General features: G+C 35.6%; 1 protein-coding gene across 2 annotated transcripts in view; it reads right to left on the minus strand.

Annotated features, from left to right (window-relative positions):
* Positions 1–12,928, minus strand: part of CCDC102B (coiled-coil domain containing 102B) — a 128,854-nt gene that overhangs the window by 88,174 nt on the left and 27,752 nt on the right. The window lies entirely within an intron of this gene.

The following is a 12,928-nucleotide window of genomic DNA, read 5'->3' on the forward strand; positions in this document are numbered from 1 at the left end:
TTAATATTTTTCTATTTTTCCTTAGATGACTACAGTGCCATTCCACTGCATACCTTTCCTTCAGAAACATGTAAGAAGACAGACTTCACATGAGGAAGATGCTCCTGTCCAAATGGATAGAAAATATTTTAACTTTACTTTGTCCTGCAATACAACTATTTTGGTGCATTTTATTTCTTTTGAGATTGCTGCTCCTGGAAGACCATAAGAGCTTGGTGGCAACTGCAAAGGCTCCTGATTCTGAAAGGATTCACACCTGCTTACAAGCTCAGCACTACTGTGCACAGGTGCAACGGCAAGAAAAATCATTACTCACAGTGTAACTTCAGGCAGTTTTTTAATGAATATTTACAGTATGTGAGTCTGTTTATATAACTTTTTTGCTTGTCATCTTAAAAAAAGTAATCAAATACTACTAGAATGAATAGCCCCCTACCACAGGAAAGGTAAGACAAATGTTATTTCCCTTTTTATTTGACAAGTCCCTCGATATGTAGTATAGGAAAAAAAAATTACTCTGCTTTATTTCTTATTGTAAGCAAATCTGCCAAGAACCCTAGTTAGTCCATCAGAAACTATATGGATAAATGAGAAATGTTATCGTGTCTGACAATATCTTGAGGCAGCAAGACCTGCAACAAACTGAACTTTTAATGAATTTTTATATTCATAACAACACATTTATCTGAGCCCCAGTATGTTTAGTAATCAAATATTTCTTCCAGTACTACTCAAATGTTTAAGTCTGCAGAAATCTGATATTATTACACTATTTTGACACTATGTTAACATTAAAGAAAAGTTGCTGATTTATTGGCACTTATTTTCATCCTTCCCATCTACTTACAGAGAAAATACTTTTGGGTATATAGCTAACTTACCGAAAGAGTGATTTTTTGCAGAAATATATGATGTTCATAGAGGCATAAAAATATATAGGCTGAAACTTTACAACAATCATGGAATAACATTCAGAGAAGTATGAATACACTTGAGAAATGAAAATGCTTGGAGTTAGATGGGGGAATTGCTCTTCACCTCATAGATCTTTCCATCCATGTTGATTTGTCATTGTTTTTATAGTTTTTTTTAAATACCAATTTATATTGACTATATATTATGTTAAATAAACACAATCATAAAAAAAAAACTAGAAACTGTATTCACCTTACATAATCCTTAATGCAGCTTTTGCAGTCTGCAGTAAGATGCATTAACATAAAGGACACAAAAGATAGGATTATTTGGATACCGTTTGCTACATTCACTTCTCAAGTATATTGTCTGTGTTGATCATAATGTATCTGGTGGATAGCAAAGAATTCATGTGAAGATGTTAAAAATCATCCTGCTGATTTCAGGACAATCTACTGTGCATTCAAAAGAACATTTTTTTTTTTTCTTTTTACTTTTTTTTTTTTCACTGAGTATCAGAGAGAATTATCTATTATGTCTGTCAAAAATCTACAGTCAACCAATTATCTGAAAAACTTCAGAATAACTACTACTTTGACCTCTCTAAACTTTTGGAATCAGTAACAAAACAATCAAAACATAATGTGCTATTTTTTACTGTGCTTTATCTTATTTTGAGCATAGGGTAAATGCTCAAAAAAAAATGAAAATTTTTCATATGGGAATAAAAATAATAAAGTTGATAAGGAAATGAAACACATCCATATGTCTTGATCATCCAGGTTACTAATGCAAATGTGAAATGAACCATGCACTTTTTTTCTGTTTTGGAACAAAACTTCTACACTTTCAAAAATCTGTAGTTTAAGATGCAAACCTCATATATTCCCAGTATTTCCCAAGAACACTTGACATTTTTCCTGTCAAAAAGGTATATTACAGTTGAGAGAAGTCACAAAACTGAATCCTAGGCCACATGTCTCTAAGAAGGAACACTTTATTGCTATGAAAACTAATGTAACTTCTTTCTAAATAAAAATTTAATTAGCAAAACTAATAAAAAATAAATTTAAACATAACCATTTCCATACACTTTGCAAAACAAAATACAATATCAGCCTTATCTCAGCGTTCACTCTTGGTGCAGTTCTGTTTCATATTTGTTACTATAAATATTTCAATATTTAATCACCATTCCTGGTTGGAGAGCTCTCAGATTACATACATATTTGCTGTCAAAATGTAGCAGACCATATATTTGCATACATCAAAATAAAATATTTGAGGAAGAACTTTTCCTAAATTTTATCATTAATATTGATGCTGACTGAAGTAGTGAGTGCATTTAGTAAGTAAATGTTCGTGACTGAAGTTGAAAGGATTCAGCCAAGTATCTCCTCCGGTTACTGGGCACTTGGTCAGTGATCATCTGAGGAATCTCTGGACAGCTGCAGGACCAACTGTCCCTTTACTATCAAACTCTCAGACCCCAACAGAGCTTCAGAAGGAGGATGCAGTTCTACAAGTCTCAGGCTGTAAGGAGTCCTTGGGTCCTCTCACTGGGGCATACATTCTCAGAGGCTGCAGGATGTGAGCAATCATTGAGGGGCTGTGCTTCCATTTGGAGGAGCTTTAGAGAAGAGGATACCAGACTGCACAGCATTAGAGAGGATGAGAAAGAAATGGACCAGATCTTCCCTGAGACCTCAAGGGGAGATTGGAGGTGCAGGAAAACCTAAAAACTGGGAAGTGGAAGAGTGTAGGAAGCCAGAAACAAAAAGGAAAGTAGGCAAAGGCAGCAGGAAGCCTGCAAGGTCTTTCAGCTTATCCAATGTTGACTTTTTGGTGACAGGACGAGGGGAAATGGCATTAATTTGCATCAGGGTAAATTTAGGTTGGATATTAGGAAAAACTTCTCTAAGGAATGGGTTATTAAGCACTGGAATAGGCTCCCCAGGGAGGTGGTTGTGTCACCATCCCCAGACGTGTTTAAAATCCATTGTTAAATCAGGGACATGATTTAGCAGAGGATTGTTTGAGTTAGGGTAATATGGTTAGGTCGTGGTTGGTCTCAATGATCTTTAAGGTCTTTTCCAACCCAAGCAACTCTATGATTCTATGATTCATACTAGCCACTTCTAAAGGTTTTCCAACTCCTTTAAATTGTTCAAAAGCCATACACTTCTAATTCCACTTTGAGCATGCACACAAATCTGAAGATGCTGATCCTCAGAGCAGCTCATGACAGCAGAAATCAAAGTTGAAGTCTCGGTTCCCAAGGGAAGAAAAGTGTACACACTCAAGACAATACTTACACTCAAGACAATACTTTCACAGATGTATGAATATAAAATATTTCCAACAGAATTCAGTAAATCTGCACTCGTAAGTTTCATATTAGCCGTTCTTTAACATCTTTTGACATGAAGGATATTTTTTGAATAATGACTAAAAAATCTCAGATTCAAGTGCTTCCTGTAATTGGAGACTGAATCTAGACTCCTACAGATTTATGGGACATCTACAGCATCTTTTTGTAGAATCTTTAGTAATGAACATTCTTCAAATAATCACTTTAATTTTTGTTCTTCTTAGCAAAATATCAATGATTAGATAAGCACAGTAAGCATGATCTCATATAAAAATGGCATTTATAACATGGTCATTTGCTATACTACTTCATGCATTGATATCTGAGATAGCGTTAATGACTTAATTCTAAAACTACATTTCATTTTTTGCCTAAAGCAGAATATAATAATTATAGCTTCAACTAAGAATAATCTAAATGTACCAAAAAAAGAATACAAGTAATCTAAAAGCAGCCATTTAGATAATTTTAAATTGATCTGTAATCTCACTCAAGAAAGGAATTCACATTTCAGCTAATCCCTTGGAGAATATAGCTTGAAATTCATAAAGGATGCAACCAAAACATTCAAAGCTTGACAATCCATCAGTCATATGTAGAATCAAAATTTTGATGCGATAACATATGCATGATTGCTTTTTCTACTATTTATGAAGAGGTGGAACATTAATTAAGGGAGTACACAAGTAAATCTCCAATATTAGCAATCCACTGGTCCACAAAAATTATCTGAAATTAATTTAATTAAAGAAAAATCATACTTTAATTTGTTGTGTTCCACTACTAAGCAAAGGCAAGGTAGAACTCCTGACATTCAGACACAAACATGTTTTGTTGCTTGCTTTCTTTGCAAACAGTATCATGCTTTTCTTGCAGTTGATTGGATTGTGACAGAACACAGTGGGGGCAATGGCAGTAATAGATTGAGCAAACTGTGTTAAAATCTAACTAAATGGCAAAGATTGTTTTAGGCATAGGGATTACAGCAATTACTTCTCCTAATTTAATTTTAAATCTCAATTGCGCATCTGCTTTGTAGCATTCTGAACCAAAAAATCTGAAGTAAAACAAGTACTTTCATCCTTTAACTTGCCTCAGTGACATTTTAGCTTTATTTAAAAAAATAAATAAATCAAAAACCCTGTGCACTAACTCCCCAGTGTGCTTAAATGTTCAATATAGATATTTTGGTTTAAATTTCTAAAGAAAATATAACAGGGCTACACTGAGAACATTTTTTTATTACATGAAATATTTTATTAAACTCTGCTTATTTTCCTTTTCATCTGGTGTTAGAAGTGCAAGCTGAAATTTTCCAGTTTAACATTTTTAATGATCAGAAGTTACTGTTCCTATTGCTGTTACCAGGGGAAAGAGGATGAAAGGAGGAAGTGTTTTTTTTCCCCTCTCCAAATCTAATGGTGAAATCTTCTCCCTAAAATAAGGAGGAACACAGACTACCCTCTTAGAAAGTTGAGATTGACTAATACAAATCTTTCCCACTATCAAGATGAAGAACAGACTTGACAGTTTACATGCTCATGTATAGAAATACTTATACAGGGTGTTCTGGTTGCATAAACAAGCTTCTTTTCTCTGCAAAAGTTTGAATGATTATATCATTAGTCTCAATCCTCAGAACACTGAAAATTTACCTATAATTTACCAAAGATAATTAAAAACATAAGGGTTTTTACAGAGAAACAGCACACAAACTTAACTGTATTCCAGATTATATCAGACTGCAGCCTGCCTTTGTTTCAAGTTCTAATCTATTTCTGTGTATTAATCATTATTTATTTTTTAATAAATTCATGGACCATTCTAATGTTCTAACTATAAAAGCAAGAAGATAATTTTTAATAATAATAATAAAAAAGGTGATTTGCCACAGGAAGTGGAATGTAGGCATGTAGAAAATTACCTGAAAACAGTAAACTATGCAATACCTCCCTCTCTCACTCTGAAAATTTCATTGGCCACATAAAAGGTCACTGAAACAACACCTCCCTTTTTCCAACTGCTTTCTAAGCTGATCTTCCATCCTGACGTTACATTGTTATACTGAGCCAAACGTATACATAAATTTCCTGGGCTGTATCAGTGCAATGTGCTGCAGATCAGAAGAACACTGTTCAACCCAGTTTAAAAGCAATTAGCCCTGCATTATAAAACATGCAACAGGAATGTTAACTGGTAGACAGGAAAACACAAAACTGTTTCAGTTTACATTTTCAGTGTACCTGTTAATAAATTATACCAAGAAGACATAAAAATGATGACAAAAGTCAAAGCACTCTACAAAGTTATTTTAAATCAGAAATTATACAACATCATTTTCCTACAATTGATAAATACTGCTGACTTTTCAGATTAATAGCTAAGTGGAGTTGGGAATAGGAATGTATGCTGTAATTGTAGATCTCTAAAAATAAAAACTAGCTCAATGTAGTTGACATCTTACCTTCACACATTGATTAATCTTCAGCAGTTCATTACTGCATTGTTTTTTTTAGTAATAATAATTAGTATATAGAACATAAACAAACAAACAAACAAACAACACCTACATATACAAAACAAATAGGCATGTCAGTAAAAGTAATTTCACAGAATCACAGAATATCAGGGACTGGAAGGGACCCTGAAAGACCATCTAGTCCAAATCCCCCTGCCAGAGCAGGAACATCTAGATCAGGTCACACAGGAATGCAGCCAGACAGGTTTTGAATGTCTCTAGAGAAGAGGACCCCACAACCTCTCTGGGCAGCCATGTTCCAGTGTTCTGTCACCCTCACTATAAAGAAGTTTTTTCTCATATTTATGTGGAACCTCCTGTATTCCAGCTTGCACCCATTGCCCTTTGTCCTATCATTGGATGTCACTAAGAAGAGTCTGGCTCTGTCCTCATGACAGTCACCCTTTACATATTTATTATAAACATTAATGAGGCCACTCCTCAGTCTCCTCTTCTCCAAACTAAACAGACCCAGCCCCATCAGCCTCGTCTATGGGAGATGCTCCACTCCCATAATAATTTTTTATGGCTCTGCTCTGGACTCTCTCAAGCAGTTCCTTGTCCTTCTTGAAATGAGGGCCCAGAACTAGACACAATATTCCAGATGTGGTCTTACCAGGGCAGAATAGAGGGAGAGGAGAACCCTCTTGACCTACTAACCACACCCCTACACTACCACCCCTCACTACCTACAATATTATTAAGAGAAAGAAATGCACGTATTTGAAGTCATTTTTTCTCTACTATTATCAAAATGCCAGTCAGATGTGTGCATCATCCTATTTCTTTGAAAGCCACCCTAGTATTGCCAACAAATGAAAAATAGAGCCCAGTAAGGAACACTCCAAATTCTAGGTCAACTTCAAAACTAACTTTATCTTACCACAGGGAAATTAAATGCATTGTTTCCACCCCATACAGTCATTTGAGATAAAAAATAACTCAGACACTGCTTTCAGAAAAATTCCTAAAGATATTTTAAAATTTTGCCTTGAGAATTCTGATATCAAACTTCGTATAGACCCCTTTAGTTATTCGAACAGACTACTGGTTATTCTGTAGAATATAAATCCATCAGAAATTTCATTCTTGGGCCATCATTTTACTCCTATAATAGCCATGCATCATAAGCAATATTTCTGTTCATCTTAGATGAGAACTGAACAGAACAGTTCATGGTAGCTAGCATAGTCATTTGACATATTGTTTTATATTCAATAATTACGATGTTTTCTGCAGGACCCAGCTGACAAGCAGAATGAATCCTGGGGGTCAGGCAAAAATAAGAGATAGAAGAGATACTACACATATCTAAATTTATTTTAAGATTATCAGAGAAATGCTGTTTCTTCTTCATTGTTTACTAAGTGACTGAAAACAGCAAGTATAGAGAAGTAGCTCTTCAGTTTCTTCACTATAAGGAAATTTCAGGATAAAGATTTCTGAAAAAATGTGGAAATAATTAAAGAAGCTCATTTTAACCAGAATTAGCTGTTCCAAAATGCTATGCCATTTTAAATAGCATTTAAATGTCTAGAGTAAGATGCAGAAGGCTTGATTTCTCCGGAAACCTCATTTGGTCCAGTGGAATTTCTTCCACCTGGGAAAGAACAGTGAGAGTTATTGTTACAGTTCTCTTTAAAAAAAGTAGAAGTGTAAAACATTTGCATATTGAGAATAGAAAGCACTTTTCTTAAAACACGTTTCTTAAAAAGTGTCAATATTTCTTCGGCTCTAGTATAAAAGCAACAACACTGTTGACATCTTCAACTCTGTGCAAAAAGTGAAGGAACAATGGTAAAACAACGGGATTTCCACCCCGTACCTCTGCCTAAAGATTCAAAATACTAATTCAGGTTATATTCTTTTTCATCAACGGGTATTTTTTTTATGATCATGTTCTAATATCTTTAAGTATCAGAGTAATTTTTTTTTTTCATATCTCAAAAAACAGGCTTTAAATTTCCCTCAAATTAACAACAGACTCAATAATCTAGAGTAAGAGTACATTCTGCACTTCATCTAGCAGTAAATGTTTCTGAACACAGAACTCACTGCCTATAGTGGCATTTGTAAGTCTACAGTGCACACCAGTGGAATATAGCAGTACATGCATGCTTTCATTCTTGAAAGTATAATGATGGATTGTTTTGTAAACAGTCCGCCTTGTTTACCTTTTAAACCATCTGAAATGCATATACTTCAGAAACGACAAAGGGAGCTAAAAAATGTTAAGGAAGATTTGCAATATGTGTAAACAATAACAGTTTATAGTGCATGTTACAAGATAAAAACTCTAAAAACTTATAGTCTTGCTAAATATAACTCAGGATTTGAAAACATCTGGGCAGCACACCAAGGATTTATACTGTCTTAGAAAGAGCTCAAAAATCAGGCTTACCTACACTGTTTATGTCTTTCATATTGTAAGTCAGTTGACTGACATAAAAACTAAGTTTTACCTAACAAAACCATATAGCAAATTTCCAGGGATGGCTATGAACATTCACAGCTAGAAACTTCACTGTTTCTAATGTATAGAACTGTACTGTTCTGAATGTACAAAACGCTATTTTTCACCACCATTAGCTATGCATTTTTGCCAGTAATGAACAAGAGCCTGCATGCCATGATCATAATAAATCTGTCCACCAGCGGAGGTGAAACACTGTTGTTGCCTTTACTGCCAAAATCCAATACCCACCGCCTCACCATGCTCACATCCATGATTTGGTCTCCATAAGTGTTTAGCAAGCATGGATGAATATAAACAGATGCAAATTTTTCTGTATGGAAGAATTTAGTTACACATTTCGCTTCATACGCACTTCCATGTCAGACATAAATGTGTCAGACCACACCTTTGCTGCTACCTTTCGCATGGCATCAAAATGTAATGGAATATTGTCAGAAAGGTTCAACCTCTACTTCCATGCCACCAACATCCAAATCTGACACTGTGGGACAAAATCATAAAATAGGAGGCACTACTTTTGGAGTAACTGTCATAGGAACTGACAAAGTTCTGTGCTGTAAAAAGCCCATAGTTAACTGCTTGCTAGTAAAGAAACTATGCTGCCAAACATTAATGAAGATTTGAATAATAAAATACTCAGTGTAAATCTTATTTCAGTATTCAGTGGCAGAGTATACCTTTTAAAACAGAAAAAAAGGAATGATCTCAACACTAAATTCAACTTCATGTTGCTGCTGTTAAAATAATCTAATTTATGAAGACAAACAGGCCAAGTTCAATGCTGTAGTCAAACATAAATTCCCTATTCTTTGTAGTGAACTCAAGAAAATTTTACGTTGATGCAGAATGCATCCATTAAAAAAAAAAGTGAATATTCATTTTTTAACAGAACGTAATTAATTACTTGGAGCACTAATACTCATTTCATGGCAGGTATGAAGTTTCTAACATTGCATAGAATCTCACAGTTTTCCAAAAAGCAAGTAGAGCTAGACATTGTTAAAAAAAATAGTTCAGTTAGCTGTGGCACTGACAGTGAGAATCTAAAAGAATATTTTTTCACATACCCAGTGCAGCTGTCAGGTGATCTACAAAAGGAAATAATTTATGCTTCACTCTGAAACCAAAAATTCTTAGTCAAGGACATAGAAGTAATCCTGATGTAATGATAAATGTTAATCTAGAAACTAGACATGAGGAAAAAATTTTCCTCTCAGAGAGTGGTCAGGCTCTGGAATGGCCTGCCCAGGGAGGTGGTGGAGTCGCCATCCCTGGCAGTGTTTAAGAGGCGTTTGGATGAGGAGCTGCGAGATATGGTTTAGTAGCTCATGGTAGCAATGGTAATGAGAAGACGGTTGGACTAGGTGATCTTATACGTCATTTCCAATCTTGTGATTCTATGATTCTATGAAACTTCTTTGTGATTTAATATCATAAGTGTATATATGAAAGAGATTCCATGTTTAATATATATCTGCATTTTCCTTTATTTTCCTTTTGAATCACTTAATGCCAAGAACTTTATATGGGACTCTAGCAACCACTTCTCATCTGTGGCATTCACATGCGTATTCCCAACACACAAGACTTGTATATTTCAATAAATGAAAAATTAAAAAAAGCAACAATATCAAATATAAGTAATTTCATTCACATTTGCCGGATTAATATATCCAATGCCTTTCTGTAATTTAAAAAGTAAATGTATAAATCTCAGAATACAAACAGAATGCTCAAAATATCACCTTCTGTTAACAATTAAAGCAATTCAGCATGTCTTTCATTTAAAAAGCAGCAACACACACGTATATGTACGCATGCACATAAATAAAATTGGAAACTATTGATTTCCAGCCTCCTCACAGGATGTTTCTAATCCTTATTGTTCTATTCCTGATGACAATGCTGTAAAACATGAAGACTGCATTTCTTAAACAAAACTATTAATTAAATACGGACTTCCTCTGTTATATAAGTATAATAAGCTAAAATTCTACTTCATGAACAAACAAAGAACTAAAATCTGAAGGAACTCAAATACGACACAAAGATGTTCTTTTCTTGCTATGGATACTCATCTGTGAAAGAAGCTACATTTTTTTTATGTGCTATCTTGTAATTTAATAAACTAATTGGATCTAAACTAATTTAATTGGAATGTAATAAATTAATCAGAATCTTTCCTAAAATGTGAAAAGAAAGTTAATTTTCCAATAGTTTTCCAAATTGGATATGTTAAATTTATATAACAAAAATAATTTTGTATCAATAATTCTATATGCCTATATACATATGCAAATTGAGTTTTGTTGGATGTAAGAGGTCCTTAACTAATTTTTATGAAAGCTAAATCCTGAAAGATGCAACAACAATATTTATTTGTCTTCTACTCATTAAACTTGGAAGGGATTTATGAAGATCATCAGTAGGTTACAAAGAAAAGCATTCAGGTACGTTTTGAATATCTCACAGAAGGAGATTCCACAAGTTCTCTGGGCAACCAATTCCAGTGCTTTGTGACTCTCGCAGCAAAGTTTTTTCTCATGTTCAGATGGAACTGTTCCATGACTTCAAGGAACACCTCCAAGTAGGTCCAGTGAATATTTCTATATTTCTCAATTGTAGTCTGATCTCCTATATAAAGGTATAGTTTTTTGGCATCAAAATTACACTTTGAGTTCTCTGCTATGCTGACCAATCTACCTGTATATTATAACAGATCTCTTTTACACTTTGAAGATGCTGCCCTTTGAGACCTGCCAGCTTTAATGAACTCCTTCACTAATCAGAGCTCCCTCCCGTGGGATTCCATGCACCAGTTCCCCGATTAAGCAAACTTTGTTTGCCTTAAGTTCAGGGTATTTTCTTACTATTTGCCTTTCTCACTTCCTTCAGGTCCACAAACTCATAAATTTCAGTCAATATAGACAAGGATATTATTCACAAACACATCTTCAAATAGTTTCTTTCATAACACTTAACAGCAGATTTAGCTATGCATCACCACTAGTTGGTCCATTTAATGCCTACACGGAGCAATAATTCCTGAAATCCTCCAGAATTAGATTGCTTTGCATCCAACCATGATGCCTTTCCAGCAGCTATACAGTCAGTCCCCTGTGAGAACCAGATTCTGAAATTCAGAGACATGAGTTCTTTAAAGACTATAATCTCTAACTCATCAGGTGATCTCCCATCAAAATCTCATTCTTACTGATCTCTCCTCTGGTACTGAGTCATGAGCTATTAGTCCCATCACACAGAAGAGCTCAAAAGATTTAGGTTGCTTTTAGATCTGTGGGCAACTTCCATCCCCTCAGGCCTCCTCTTCCCTCTTTTTCCTGAAGAGCCGTCTGTCCTTTATAGTACTTCAGTTCTACAAACTTGGCCCAGTATTTTAATTGCTCTAACAATATTCAAGTTCTGTAACTAAATACATCTCTTTCTCATTTGATCACCAGGATGCGTGCACTTCTGTACCAATTCTACCCATGCAGATGAGCAGCTGGGAACACTGGTCTAAGGTCTGGACAGGCCTTGGCAGTCTCTCTGCAATGTTCTAGATCAAAGTCCACAGCAAGCAACATATCCCTCAAAATGAAAATTGAGATACATAGGGGCTTTTGTCCCTACAGAATAGATTGTCCCCCTTGCTGCTTCTGCCTCTTGCTGTTTTCTCCTGGTGTTAATGCATTGTTCAGGATAAAGCTGGCTCTGATTTCTGCTCAGTTTTGGCTTTCTTCTCCTTTTTTGCTACCAGATTTTTGAACCTATTCTACAATAGCAGATGTGGAGGTGGAAAAAGAGCCATCCTCCACTTTCAGGAGGTGACAGTTTCCCACCTTCAGCAGCATGGATCTCTGCATTTACCCTATAAAAGATTGCAGCCTTTGGCTGCTCCTCCTCTATGTTGTTGAGACTTTTTTGTCCTTAAGGATGTTCCTGCAGCATGTTTCCAGCTCCTTCATGCACTCCTGTGCAAACTGTGGAATGAAACGCTGCTGACGGCCATCACCTTCTAGGACCTACATTCTGGGCCTGGTCTGCGTTATTGGAACAGGCATCTAATTCTCCACTGGAGCCACCCGTCCCAGTAGCAGCCCTGATCCTGGAGTAACACAAAGTGCTTGATGTTAAACCAGAAGTGGCACTCAAATAGTGCTGCACAAATTGTCAGCTCTGCTTTACTAACATGTAGACTACTACATCTTGGAAAGCCAAGGCCCAGCTTGAATTGAACTTGGATATGGATCCCAAAAAGAACAAGAAAGGCTTCTACAGGTACCTCAATCAGAAAAGGAAAGTCCAGGAGAAGGGTGAGGTACTTACATTTTTTGTCTGTTTTTCCTGATAACCACACAGCCCTCAAATGTTTGGTTTGGTAGGAGGGGACTGTCGAACTAACGACCCTCCCACTGTAAGCGAAGATCAGATTTGTGACTACCTGAGGAACCTGCACATTTACAAGTCTATGGATCCTGCTGAGATGCATCTCAGAGTCCTAAGGGGCTGATGTGGTTGCCAAGCCACTCCCTATATTTGAAAAGTCATGGCAATCAGGTGAAATCCCTGGTGACTGGAAAAAAAAAGAAACATCACACCCATTTTTAAAAAAGGTAAAAAAGATGATCCTGGGAACCACCGACCT

This window comes from Meleagris gallopavo, chromosome 3, assembly GCF_905368555.1.
Source record: "Meleagris gallopavo chromosome 3, MGAL_WU_HG_1.1, whole genome shotgun sequence".
Classification (NCBI taxonomy): Eukaryota; Metazoa; Chordata; class Aves; order Galliformes; family Phasianidae; genus Meleagris; species Meleagris gallopavo.